Source organism: Amblyomma maculatum, chromosome 4 (genome assembly GCF_055883805.1).
Source record: "Amblyomma maculatum isolate TAMU_Amacu chromosome 4, ASM5588380v1, whole genome shotgun sequence".
Classification (NCBI taxonomy): Eukaryota; Metazoa; Arthropoda; class Arachnida; order Ixodida; family Ixodidae; genus Amblyomma; species Amblyomma maculatum.
This window is the reverse complement of record NC_139347.1, coordinates 59,398,733-59,411,582: the sequence shown is the minus strand read 5'-3', so window position 1 is coordinate 59,411,582 and position 12,850 is coordinate 59,398,733. Positions and strand designations below refer to the sequence as shown.

Sequence of the window (12,850 nt, the reverse complement as noted above, 5' to 3'; positions counted from 1 at the left end):
TTTAGTCGCTGAAGCCCAGGAGTGGGGAGTGGGTTAACTAAACTACAACGTAAAAGCAGCAAAGTATACTGAAGAAAATCTATCAAGGATCGCTGTTGCGGTATATTTCTGAGTGCAATAAAAAATAAGAATATAACACACCAATATGACGCGGTACCAAACGACGCCATAACAATAATGAAATTGCAGAAAAAAAAAGCAAGGAAGCAGCTATGCAAACATATCGATGAATTCACAAAAAAGCACGAACTCTGCTTGCACTAAAAGCAACAACACCAAAGCATGTCAATATCGGCGGGTAGTTTTGCCATCCATTCCACTAGCTTTGTTCTTAGCAAGGCTGGCTAAGGCCCATTCAACTTCACTCTTCAGGATGCCCGGCTCGAGATCAGTAATCACAACCATCTTATGTTGGGTTCGCACATCCGGGTCCTTCTTGTACAGTTCTTCTGTGTATTCCTGCCACCTCTTATCTCTGAGGCTTCAGCGAGGTCCCTGCCTCGTTTGTCCTTTATCACGCCCAGCTTAGCACAGAAGCTTCCTTTGATATCTTTGATTGTCTTATACAGAGCTCTTGTGTTCCTCAATTGGCTGTTGTCCTCAACTGCTTGGAACTGTATGTTCAGGCACGGCCGGTCTCGAGGGAGAGCGCGTTTCTCTCTTCTCTTACGGCCTCTCCAATGGGGTCTGTTTCCACCGCCCGCCGGGTCTCGGTGGGGTCGCCACCGCCCCACTGCTGCTCCTCCGCTACAGCCGTTCACGCGCAAGGGAAACGCGCGCTCGCTCTTCGCTCCGCCCGCATCGGTTGCAACCGGCAGGTCCTGATATTTCACCCCTTATGGCTTATAGGAAGAAGCCGTAATCAGCGTCTGAATTATCGTGTATGAGCAATAAAATAGTCAATAATGCGCGTGCGCGCGAGAGCGCGCGCGCCTTCGTCAGTGCTGTCGCGCACGGTCGAATGAAGTTTCGGGTGCACTTACATCAACACTTTTTGGCCCTAAATTTTTCACAAAACTATATGTACCATTTTATGCAATGTGCCTTTGAAAGCTGTAAGCACGTATAACGCGACCTGACGCTAGTCTGCATGGCAAACTGTTCGGTGGATATCCAAAGTATTCTGTCAACCGCTGCCGTTTTCGTTTAGAGCAAAACAGGCACTGACGAAAATTCATAGCACGTCTCAGATTCAGAGTAAGGAACAAAAATTTACGCATACAGTTAAAATTTCAGTTGTCTAGTGGAGTGAGCTGTTCTAGCTTCGCTTAAAATAAATCAGTAGGTTGAAAGACAGCAGATGTATACGTAGTCTCGCGACTGACGCACACGTAGACAGTCGTAGTCAGTTTAATACCAGTAATAAAAAAAAACATTTAATCAAGGAAATATGGGCATAAACAGATATGCATAATTGAAAAGAGCAGCAAGCAATAAAAAAAAACTATCCTTCAAAGTTAACACATTGCACTCATTCATCAAAACGGTGCATGCGGCTAGAAAATTAAAGACTCAAAATCTTTTTGGACGGTTTGTGCACATAAAGAGCTGGCCTTTCGTTCCTGTCTGTCACCTTCTTAGCATAATTGACAAGCAGGAGTCTGAGAAATTTCTCACATATTAAAGAAGCGGACCTTGGCTATTGTTAATACCTTCCGGGCAACTCAGCAAAGGTGAGTTCTCAAGTGCTGGCTGGATTAAGATTTGAAGGACTTCAAGGACATTTGTGTGTGGTAGGTGCACGACAGCTTTTTCAAAAAAGGACACAACCTTGTCCAAGAGGGCTACAAACTCTGGTTATGGATAATGCAGTCCGGTGGAATCTTGTCCTCGCAGAATAGTGTACATGGGGCTGTTTCTTTCGCTGGTTTCAAGAAGAATAGCACGTCACACCCGTAGTCACTGATTAACTTCACAATGTATCCAGCGACGTAAGCTAAACCAGAATACGTGACAGTGGGTAATGGGATGACAGGAGATACCATCACTTCTTTCAGTTCCTCGGTTACTGATTGCGGTAGAACTGAAATGATTTTGTCGGTGTCGACACTAGGTGCCTAGGCGCACAATACAGCGCGACATACAACTCCTATAGTCACATCTGAATAAATAGCACAGAGAAAAACTTTTATATCCATTATTGAGGAGTGTCCCTTGAGTAACAGTGGCGAATGTGTAATAAGCAACGCATTCTACCAAAATAATGGGGCAGCGATTGCTCTCTAAGGCAGGCATTACTGCACAGATAGTTACAAGGAACTATTAGTTCAAAAACATACTAGGAAAAGAAAGAAAATATTGCTAGGAATTAGTGCTTGAAATAGATTTCCTGTTTTTTTCATGAAATAATCATGATATCATGTAAACATTTCATTAAACCAACGTTTATTCGCAAAATTAAAATAATGTTTATAATACAACATAAAACATTTGCTGGTCTATAAATTATAGCAAAATTGAGAACAAAACTTAAAATCGTTTACTCTGACGTTATACTACTAACACTTTATGCCATGTAAGCATTGTGCAACTTACATAAAAAATTTTAAAATTATTTTCATCTTCGGTGTTACATCGATGGTTTCTCATCTAGCGCTGAAAGACGGTTTTGCCATTGTTGCTGTTATATGTTTGCCTTGAAGCTTCGATGTGATCACTGCTCATTCACTTTTTTTATTCATCTTCTTGTACAGGCTTGGGCAAAAATTCAGATTAAAATGAACAAAAGTAGATACAATGCCGCAGTACATGTCATATGCTTGTCGAGCGTTTGCTGAGCGACCGTGTTTTTTAATATAAAGACTCCATTCACGTGTGTAGCACGCTGACAGGATGCCGCTGCAGCATCTACCTTCTGTAATCTTTCATTTGGGGACTGCACTCACCACGAAACCCGCGGGCGACAGCGCGAAACCAGGCAAAAGCCACCCGCCGCCACTGAAGCAGATGCGGAGCGAACATTGAGCAGGTCGCGCCCCTTGCGGCGGCGGAGAGCGTGACTCAAGGAGAAAAGTTCCCATTGTTCACGCGGCGATTGAGAAGGCCGTAAGAAAGAGCGCGCGCTCTCTCCCTCGAGACCGGCCGTGGTTCAGGAAGGCATTCTTATCTCTCCTTGCCATTTTCTGAAAATCCGCATTGAGAGCCTTGTATCTCTCTCTTTCCCCCATAACTTTTGCCATTCTCCTTTCCTCAGCTATCTGCAAAGCCTCTTCAGATAACCAGTTTGCTTTCTTGCATTTCTTTTGCTTTGGAACTACCTTAGTAGCAACTTCTTGTATTATATCACGATTATCAGTCCACATCTCTTCAGGCTCTCTGTCTTCTAGATCTAATTCTTGAAATCGATTCCTCACTTCCACAGCATATTCTGATGGAATTTGATCCAGAGCGTACCTGAAAGGCCTTCTAGTTTTCAGCGTTTTCCTCAATCGAAGCTTAAATTTGGCAACAAGAAGCTGATGATCGGTGCCACAATCGGCCCCAGGCCTTGTTTTTACTGCTTGTATAGCGCTTCTCCATCTCTGCCAGCAAAGAAAATCATTCTGATTCCTGTACAGACCGTCCAGTGAAGTCAATGTGTACAGGCGCCTCTTGTGCTGTTGAAAATGAGTATTCGCTATGGTCAGGTTGTTTTCTTGACAAAACTCTATTAGCCTCTCCCCAGCTTCATTTGGCTCACCAAGATCGAACTTGCCTGTAATTCCAGATATTTCTTCACTCCCCACCTTAGCATTCCAGTCTACTATGAGAAAAACGACGTCTGATGATGGGGTGCGGTCTAAAAGGCATTGTAGGTCAGCATAAAATCTCTCAACGTCAGCTTCTTCAGCAGTAGTGGTTGGTGCATAGACTTGGATAACTGTTATGTTGAAAGGGTAACCTTGGATCCGAAGTGAAATCATTCGGCCGTTTTTGGGGTTGTACCCTAGCACTACTTTGCCCATTCTTCTGTTTACTATGAGAGCGACCCCATTCCTTCTCTTGGATGCGTTCCCACAATAAAAGACATAATGGTCGCCGGAATTAAATTCTCCCATTATGGTCCACTTGAGCTCGCTGATACCCAAGATATCAATGTTCAATCTGTCCATTTCTCGCTTGACGACATCCAGTTTACATTGCATGCTAGATCTTACATTCCATGTTGCTATGTGATACATCTCCTTGCAACATCGGACTTTCCGGTCGCTTCCCGACACATCCACAACTTATCGTCCTTTTGGCTTTAGCCCAGCCGCTTCATTCGTCCTGCAGCTACTAGGAATCGCCCTTTGTTCATCCCCAGTAGCATGTGGGACGCCTTCCAACCTGGGGGGCTCATCTTCCGGCGCCCTATCATTAATGTTATTGTGACTGGTCATAGGGTTTTCTTGGCAGGAAATACTGGAGTGGGTTGCCATTACCTTCTCCAGTGAATCACATTTTATCAGAACTCTCTGCCGTCACCTGTATATCTTGGGTGCCCTTACACAGCAGAGCTCACGACTTCATCGAGTTTCGCAAGCCCCTCCGCCACGACAAGGCAGTGATCCATGAAGGGGAGATTAGATATTAGGCTAGAATTGATTTTGTGCTCAAGCAATTTGCACGGAACTGACGTAAATGAAATTGGTCTATAGTTGTGGGGGCTGTGGACATCAGATTTATGCCCCGGAACCACCTTTTCCTCCTTCCAGTCGTCCGGTAGCGTAATGAGTGACGCGCGAGATTGTTCAAGCCGCCTACATCTTAGAGTTAGGTGCCATCTCACAACCTGAAAAAGAAATCACTTTCCTCCTTGATTCTATCTGATTTCATCTGGATTTTAGAGGCACCTTTCGCATATTGCTCTTTTTCATTCTAGCTGCTTTAGTTGCTGGCGCTCATCCTTATACTGTTTCTCGTTTCCCCCTTGTTCTAGCAAAATCGCGTTTTCAGTCCTGTTGTTATGTTTTATTTTGTTTTTTGTTTTTTTTTGCTCTTTTCTTTTTTTCATTTGTCGCCCGTGCGCCCTCGACCATGTTTCTTTTTTCCACGTTTTATTTGTGCTTCAATTCATTGTCTAGAGTGGTTTTAGCAATGGTGCTCCTCCTGTTATCTTTTGATATCCTGGACAATGTATGATTTCGAGCGCCCTGACTGTAACATGATTATTTCCTCTAGTGGGCGCGTATATAAGTGTGGGCTTGAGTTTCTTCAAAAGAAGCTCAATATTTTTCGCTCTGTCATATCTTCGTTTCTTTCCTGATTTTGTTCAAGCTGCTGATACTTATGAATCGCAACCAACTAGCCCGGCAGATCGTGTTCCTCAAATTAAGACGTGTCGTAAATAACAAGAGGTCAACAAGGGTACGTTTGAGATCGTGATTTCATCCAAAACATATCCCTCTCAAATAAGCAGAATATATCTGCAAATTTTCGTACAGCATCTTCAGCTGTCGTCATAGCAAAATGTATATCCATTCTGTAGAAGGCGCATTTTAGGTTTGAGACCGAATTTCACCCGAAGTCCGGTTTGATCAAATTTTCAAGGAATATGTTCGAGACGAGGGAATCGGCTAAAAACGGGTTTTGCCAGGAAACGACGAGAATTCCTAAGAGAATGGCCAGTTAATGCAGTAATTTGGCAACGACTTCCAAGTGATATTGCTCAGTAAAATAAACATGTTTCTTTAAACAGATGTCAACATTTGCCGAAGCTGTCCGCCGCTGATATTAGTCTCTCCCTTGCAAATATAATTAGCATTGCCGCTTTAGTTCCACGCATGCTTTATAAAAAGGTGGGTTGTGCGGGGGGGAACATGGCTACTTCCACGTCCGTGCTTCGGAAGTGGCCGGTAGGCAAAACAACCCTCGTACCTCTATCAGTCAGGCCACGCCGGAGTCGCCGGCGAGAGCAGCCAGCCAGCCATGCACGCCGGCGGAAGTTTGCGAGCGTGGGAGAGCGAGAGAGAGATGGGCGTATGCCGAGGACAGCTGGAGAGTGAATCGGGGGAGAAGGCAGAGTCTAAACAGGTGTTGGGTTCCCGCGTGCAGCGGCCGGCCAGCAACACAGGCCTCCGCGACACATTAGCCGCGAAAGTTGACTGTGCTCCCCTGTTTGATTCGTTTGGTGTTCCGAACCATCATTCGAAGCCTTGTTCCGTCGACAACGCGAAACACCGCCTTCTCGCAGCGCTTGCAAGTCCTCGCCGCTGAGAAGCCGGCAGATAGCTCGTCGGAGTCGTCGTTCCTCCAATCTGGGCGGCGCCGCATGGCAGGCGTGCTGCTACGCTCCTGGCGACGCCGGCGCGCAGCAGTGGACGCAGCTGCGCGGGACTGCTTTGCCGCCGGCGTTGTGGCGGCCAGCATGGCGTGAAACAGTGAAAGCAACGTCCGGTGAGTGTGCTCGTGATCCGCAAAACTCCGAGCGTAGCCGAAATACAATACACTCGCGGTAGCCGCCGTGCGACGGCTACCCTTTTTTGACAAGTCGAGACTTCAGTTTGCAGCTGCACTTAGTACGTGTTTAAAGCGTTGCGGCAGTCCCGCATTCTGGCGAATTGACTGACTCGAGGTCACGTCCTGTAGTGTACGGGGTCATATTTTTGTCTGCTTATGCTCATTTTACTTTCGTTATTATTATTATTTCTTTTTTTTTTTTTTTTCTTGAGCCTCACCCGCTGCGTGATGCCCCAGTGCGCGCGCGAGGCGCGCTGCCGCACCTGCCGGCTGACTGCCGCCATCGCGTTGAAACAGCTTTTGAGCTCAAGGCGCCTCGGCAACGTCTGGCGCAGAACGAAAATCAGCTAGCAAGCACAGCAGCTGTTCATTTCAGTTATCTTGTGACACGTGAAATAGTTGTCCCTTCGTAACAACCCCGACCGTCAGGCTCCTTCCAGATCGCTGAAGGGACGATGCGCTTCCTGAGACACGTCGAGCAAGAGAACACGAAAGCGAAAGAAGCATGTTGTGAATTGCGTAGCGTGAGGACAAGCCCACGGTCTGCAAAGAGTCATGGAGAACCCTAATACTGCGCGGTTCATGCCTCGCCCGTGTAAACGTGTGCTCCACTGGTGAGAAGAGTCCGTGGCTTGACGTCACCCCTATACTAAAGCGGTTAACCAAGGTTGCCGCCCTTTCCTTCGACCGTGCGCGAAAGAGGCGGGAGAGGACGGTGACGCGCTGACCGCACATTAGCATGCAGAGCGGATACCCGAACTTGGCAGCCTTGTGCAACAGCAAATATAAATCGGCGGGAACCGGCAGAGCGCGTGTGATCGTGCGTGAAGTGAGAGGGAACCGTGTGGAGCGAAAAAGGGGTTGTGGAGGCCGCCAAGCAAGTGCCCGCGCCGTTCGCGGGGCCCTGTTCGGCCGTACAGGCGTGCAGCAGAGAGGACGACGTCGGCGAAGACGCTAGATCGCTTCTTTTCTTTACATCCCGTCCACGCCGAAGTGGGACGCCCGTTGCACGGCGAGTTCGGAGCGGCACCTGCGACTTCCTGGTACCCAAGCGCGTGAGCCAAAGACGCAGGAGATGAGGACACGCACAGGCTGAGAGAGAGAAAACCTGACTTGCCTACGACCGTGACCGGACGAGGCCGGTGGCCGGACCGGCGACCATTGTCTGAGCGGGCTGCTGCTGCTACTGCTGATGTTCCGTGTTTGGGACCTACGTGGTGGGGCAGGGCTCGGAGAGTTTCCAGCAGCACTTCTTTGCCCCTGTTTTTTCATCCTCCTTACCCTTTCTCTTGCGGGGCGGGACATGCGTCCAACCGGAGCGAGACACTTACAGCTCCTTTCCTCATGACCTCCTCCTGTCCTACCGTCAAGCAGTAATCTGTCATTAGCCTGCCCCGGCTGGCGTAATAAAAGCAGCGGCAAGAACAAACATGGAGTGCCCGAAGCTCTTCTGTTAGAGTGAACTGGGTTGAGATTTGACTGGGATGAGAAACAATGCGGCGACCGCATTCGATGGAGGCGTAGTACAAGGCGCCCATGTACTGTGCGATGTCAGTGCTCTTTAAGAACCTTAGGTGGTGGAAATTATCCATAGAGCTCCGCTACGACGCTCCTCATATACTGAGCCGCTTTGGGGCTTTCAACCGCACAAACCAAATCAAAGCGCCCGTGTCCTTTGTTCATTGTCCACTGACTGTAAACTATAACGGTGTCAGAACTGTCAGGCGTGTTCAAACAGGCGTAAATCACGGGTTGGTCACAATGGTGCGAAGTTACCGACTTCAATAACGCCGAAAGCTTCGAATAAGATATCTGACTAAAACACTGATTTCAGACCACAATTTAGCAGCTGCAGCATTTGAGCCAATCACTTGAGTATTGTGTAATAAGCAGATAAGAAGCATCTTCGCTGGCGCATCTGTGTCGTCTTCTCCACAAACTCTCTGCAACTGTCACGAATCCCCTCAGATATATCGCTGGCGTGACGCTGTTCTATAAACTGCGGTATATTCATATCTGTTCTGTCATGTTAAGTAGGCGTATTTTCCCCATTTTTAGATAACTTCTTCCCAAACGCATTTACGTATTGCCCTTTATCTCAGAATAACGTTAACATTACATTTGCTTCGCGCCTCTTCTAAACATACCTACTTGGAATTGGTTAGCCACACCGACAAGAAGCTTCACGTTCCCGTGGCGATATCTCATTATTCATCGCACGCACTTTGTATCGCAACAAATTCGAACCACTTTATTCACTGGAAGATTGTTTATTTTACAAACCTTATATTCTCAGAGAGTTTCATGATCACCAGTTGACACACATCTTCGCATCACCATTCGGTGTATGCATACAGCTAATAGTGTTACGCATACATCGAATTGCGTACCTTACTTACATGTAAGATACGCAATTTGTTTTCGTTGGTCTCGCAACTTTTCCTGAGTTTCCGCGGCTACCTATACGGAGAGTCGAGAACAGGGGTGTTTAGCATGACATGACCGACGCCCGTAGACGGAGGGATTTAACGAGCCTGTAGATAACACTGGCGCGTGGCCAGCTGTGCTGTATCGTTAAGCAAATTCAGCTCTCAACACTCCTACCGAGCGGTTTACGTAAATGGCCTTATTACAAAACTCCATGTAAGCTCCAAGAGTCATTTCTCCTTACATGTTGCTAACTAGCATACCATCCTCTACTGCCCTTGCTAACTTTACCACGTACTATAGCGCATCAGCGATGCGCAGCGAATTTCTTCTGACACGAATCGTGAACCACCGCTGTCTGCCCTCGCCTGTTTTTCCCTCAGTTCTCGCCGTCCTTTATTTCACTGGCGCGCTGGTAACAAAGGAAAAAAAAAGGCGATCAAAATTTGTTTTTCTGAAATAAAAGGTGTAGCAACGTCCAACTTCACGGTGGATACGTAGCCGAACTACGCTGTGAGGGAAGGGAGGAATGTTGGAGTGAAAAAAGCAAGAGAGAAAGAGGTGCTGGTTGTTGACGGCTGCGGAATATTTCGGCCACCTGTGGATTTTGCAAATTACACTAAAATCGCAGAATGTGGGCGGGGGTACAGAGTATTAGTCATGAGGGCCTCTGGGTTTGCCTCTAGGTACACCTATCTCAGATTTGGGGTGCCAGCAGATTAGTCCTGCATCGCCCGCGAGGTCCTCGATGATGTCGACTACCTTTTGCAAAGTGTCCTTTATTCACTCTTTGTGGACCAGAGAGTGATGTCGTCTGCATATAAGGTATGTGTTGCTGTCCCGGGATAGCTGTGAGTTGCGGTGCGAGTTTGGTGAGGGAGTACATGAAGAAGGAATGGTGATATCACACCAAGTCTTGTGGCGTCCCTCTTTCCTAAGTAAGGTCAAGTTCATTTCTCCTACCGCCAACTCTGCCGTTCTGTTGAGAAAACAACGGATATTCCTAAATATTCGTCCACACGGGTTGACAGCCAAAAGATTTTCGTAGAATTCTCGACGTCTGCATAGGATAGCTTCCCACCAAAGAAGTACAAACAAAACCACCCTATGCTTGTTCCTCCAAACGAACAGAAAGAATGTGGCAACACTAGAGACACTAAAGGCAACGATTAACATGCCAGTGAGACAAATCAGGCAAATTGCTAACCACTAAGCAGGGGTAAAATAGAAAGATATCTGCACATTATAGTGCATGTCGTCGTACTTAGCAGAGTAGCCTACGCTCTTTCATACGGCTAACTGGACAACACAGGAAAGGCAAAGCTGATATGTACTCATTAAATAGGAATATAACGCCTGGTTAGGGTTGCCAAAAACCACATTTACTCAAAGACTTCTAGAAATAGTGTCCCATTACATGATAGACGAAGTAAAGAAAGTACATCTAACGACACAATTTGGCCAGCTAACACGCACACGTCTGTGAAAGAGCGATACTCCAACGCCTGGAGATAGGAACCGAGCCTCTAGCGTAAGACATTAAAGCACAAACAACCAACGGAATGATAAAGGCAATATTTATTACACATCTGCCTAAAAAAATGGATCCTGCTCACCACGAGGGCAGAAGGGTATAAAGGCTAAGGGTCTCCACAGTAAATGTGATAAAGCAGGAAGAGGTCTGCGATCACGCCGCGGAATACTCGCAAAAGGAAGTGTTCTCAATAGCGGCGATGAACTCGCAAGAACACCTGATCGCCTCCGGCACAATCAAAACAAAATCCCCCGATACCGCGGAGGAGATGGGAGCCGTAACTAACATAGACGTTGCATAATACTAATCCATACGGAACTTTGCGAGTGACAGTACCTCTCAGGCAGCGATACACATACTAATACATGCCAGTGAACTAAACTGGCAAATAGAATTGATATGGGTCTAGGCTCACTCGGGAAGCCCGGAACACGAGGCAGCTCATAAAGCTTGAGGTGGTTTCGTCAGCCGAGCTGCAGGCGCGCCCGCTGTCACGAGTTTCTCGAGGGACGGCCTGGCATTATTCCATGGTATAACTAACCATATCAGTTTGGAAAGGCGTACTTTTACCCCACTAGACAAGTCATTGGATAAGAGTAAGAGACAGCCTGAAGATGCCGTGCTCTTTCATAAATAAACCCTAACCTACTAGCACGCATGTATCCCGGCGACAATGAACCGGAATGCAAATTCTGTGAACACTTATCCGCTTATGATCACAAATAATGGGAGTCTATGGAGAAGCCGCCTCCAGCAGCTCTAAGTGCCTTCTCTTGATCGATGGGCCACTCCGATCGCTGCCAGCTTTGGGCTGATGGCCACTTATCACAGACTATCATCATGCATGTGCCTTTTCCGACAAAAAGAATGTTTTGCAAACCAAAACATCGCGCAGCAGAGGGGCGACTTTTGTTTCGTCGCCATCGAAATGAAAGGCCATCATTAACCGGCTCCCTTTCCCAAGAGAAAAGGCGTTCACGCACCGGCCGCTATTTTCCGGGCAAAAAAGGCGCCAAGTCGTGTCACGTGAGTGGCCGAGCGTTAGGCGCTGCACCGCTTCGCTTGCGAACTTTCCCGCTGGCCAAATGCAAATGCTTCGTTTAAATGAGGGAAGAAGATCGGCTAACGTCCGACTGTCGGTTTGCCTCTAAATCACGCCGTGAGAAAGAGTAAGATGGAGGGTGTAAAAGGAGGCTAGAAGAGACGCGTCGTGGAAAATTTGGACTAATTTCGACCAACTTGGACTTCTTCGTCCTTCCGCTCACATCGCAAGAGCACACGAGAGCCTTTTGAGCTGTACTGTTGTCAGGATTTGATCCCACGACCTCATCCTCGGCAGCTGGACGCCATTGAGACATGGAGCGGGTGCTACCGACGTCGACATTGAGTATAATGCGCGATCGTGGCAGGCATGTGCATCTTTTCTTTGAACAAAACATGCAGGGTCTGAACACCGCTCGAAGCCTCACTTTCCAGGCGCACAATAAGAAATGGTTTGGTTTTAATGCACCTAAACCGAGGTAGGACGTGCGAAAGCTTTTGTGCACTGAAGGAAGTTGGTGGAGACGAACACGTGCAATGCACATTGCGAAAGCATGTTGCAGTCTGCACGCAGAGCGATCGGTATTCGGTTTCTGTCTGTTAAGAAAAAACGGCATGTGCCTTGTATTTTATTTAAGTTGATGGGACTATTCAGTTTGTGGAAAAGCCGTATGAAGGACCGCCACGACCAATCTCCACGACCATCGAAATCTGTGTTCCGAAAAGTGAAAAAACTGTATGAGTCACAATAACCTCATACAGATTTATCATACTAAACTCATACAAATGTCATGCAATCTCATATATTTCTCATAAGTTTAATGATATTTGTATGAGATGATGGGAGATTTGGCCGAGTTTAGTATGAGTTTAGCATGAGAAATCTGTATGAGGTTATTGTGACTCATAGTGTTTTTTTCGCTAGGGTTTGGCTCAGGAAGTATATATGCCGCCCTGAAAAAGCCGTCTCTGGCTACCGTACCCTCGAAGCTTGTGTATGTCTTCCAAAATTTTGGTATTTGTGATGGTGGGGAATTGATGGGGTGTTGCGGGCTCACATTATGACGCCCGTTGATTTGAGCAATAAAGAAAGCATACAGCTGCAACTTTCCGTACTCGCTTCCTTCGTTAGAATATTATCCGGCGGCATTTCTTTATTAATTTGAAGGCGCTATTAGCGGACATTAAGCGCTTAGAAGGCTCCTTCCGGGGTTTAACTTCGTCAGACAGATGACAGCGTGTGAAAGCACTGTTTGAAGTACCCGCGCCAGGACTCGTGGATTGTGACGTCCCGATATGGGAGGCCATCAGAAGCATATCATTGCTCGACTCTGACGTATAGGTGTTTTTGTGGTGAAAAGAAAAGGCTGCCGGTTTTCAAGACAAAGCGCTATGCGACCTAGGCACTTATCTTAATTGTTTGGTTTT

The 12,850-nt window shown here is 47.0% G+C and overlaps 1 protein-coding gene across 1 annotated transcript in view; it reads left to right on the top strand.

The window, feature by feature from the left end:
* Nucleotides 1-5,963: 5,963 nt before the first annotated feature.
* LOC146191175 (uncharacterized) overlaps nucleotides 5,964-12,850 on the top strand; it is a 37,205-nt gene continuing 30,318 nt past the window's right edge. Inside the window, exon 1 of the mRNA XM_084601653.1 lies at nucleotides 5,964-6,357. The gene's annotated coding sequence lies outside the window, so the exon portion shown is untranslated. The remainder of the gene's footprint in view (nucleotides 6,358-12,850) is intronic.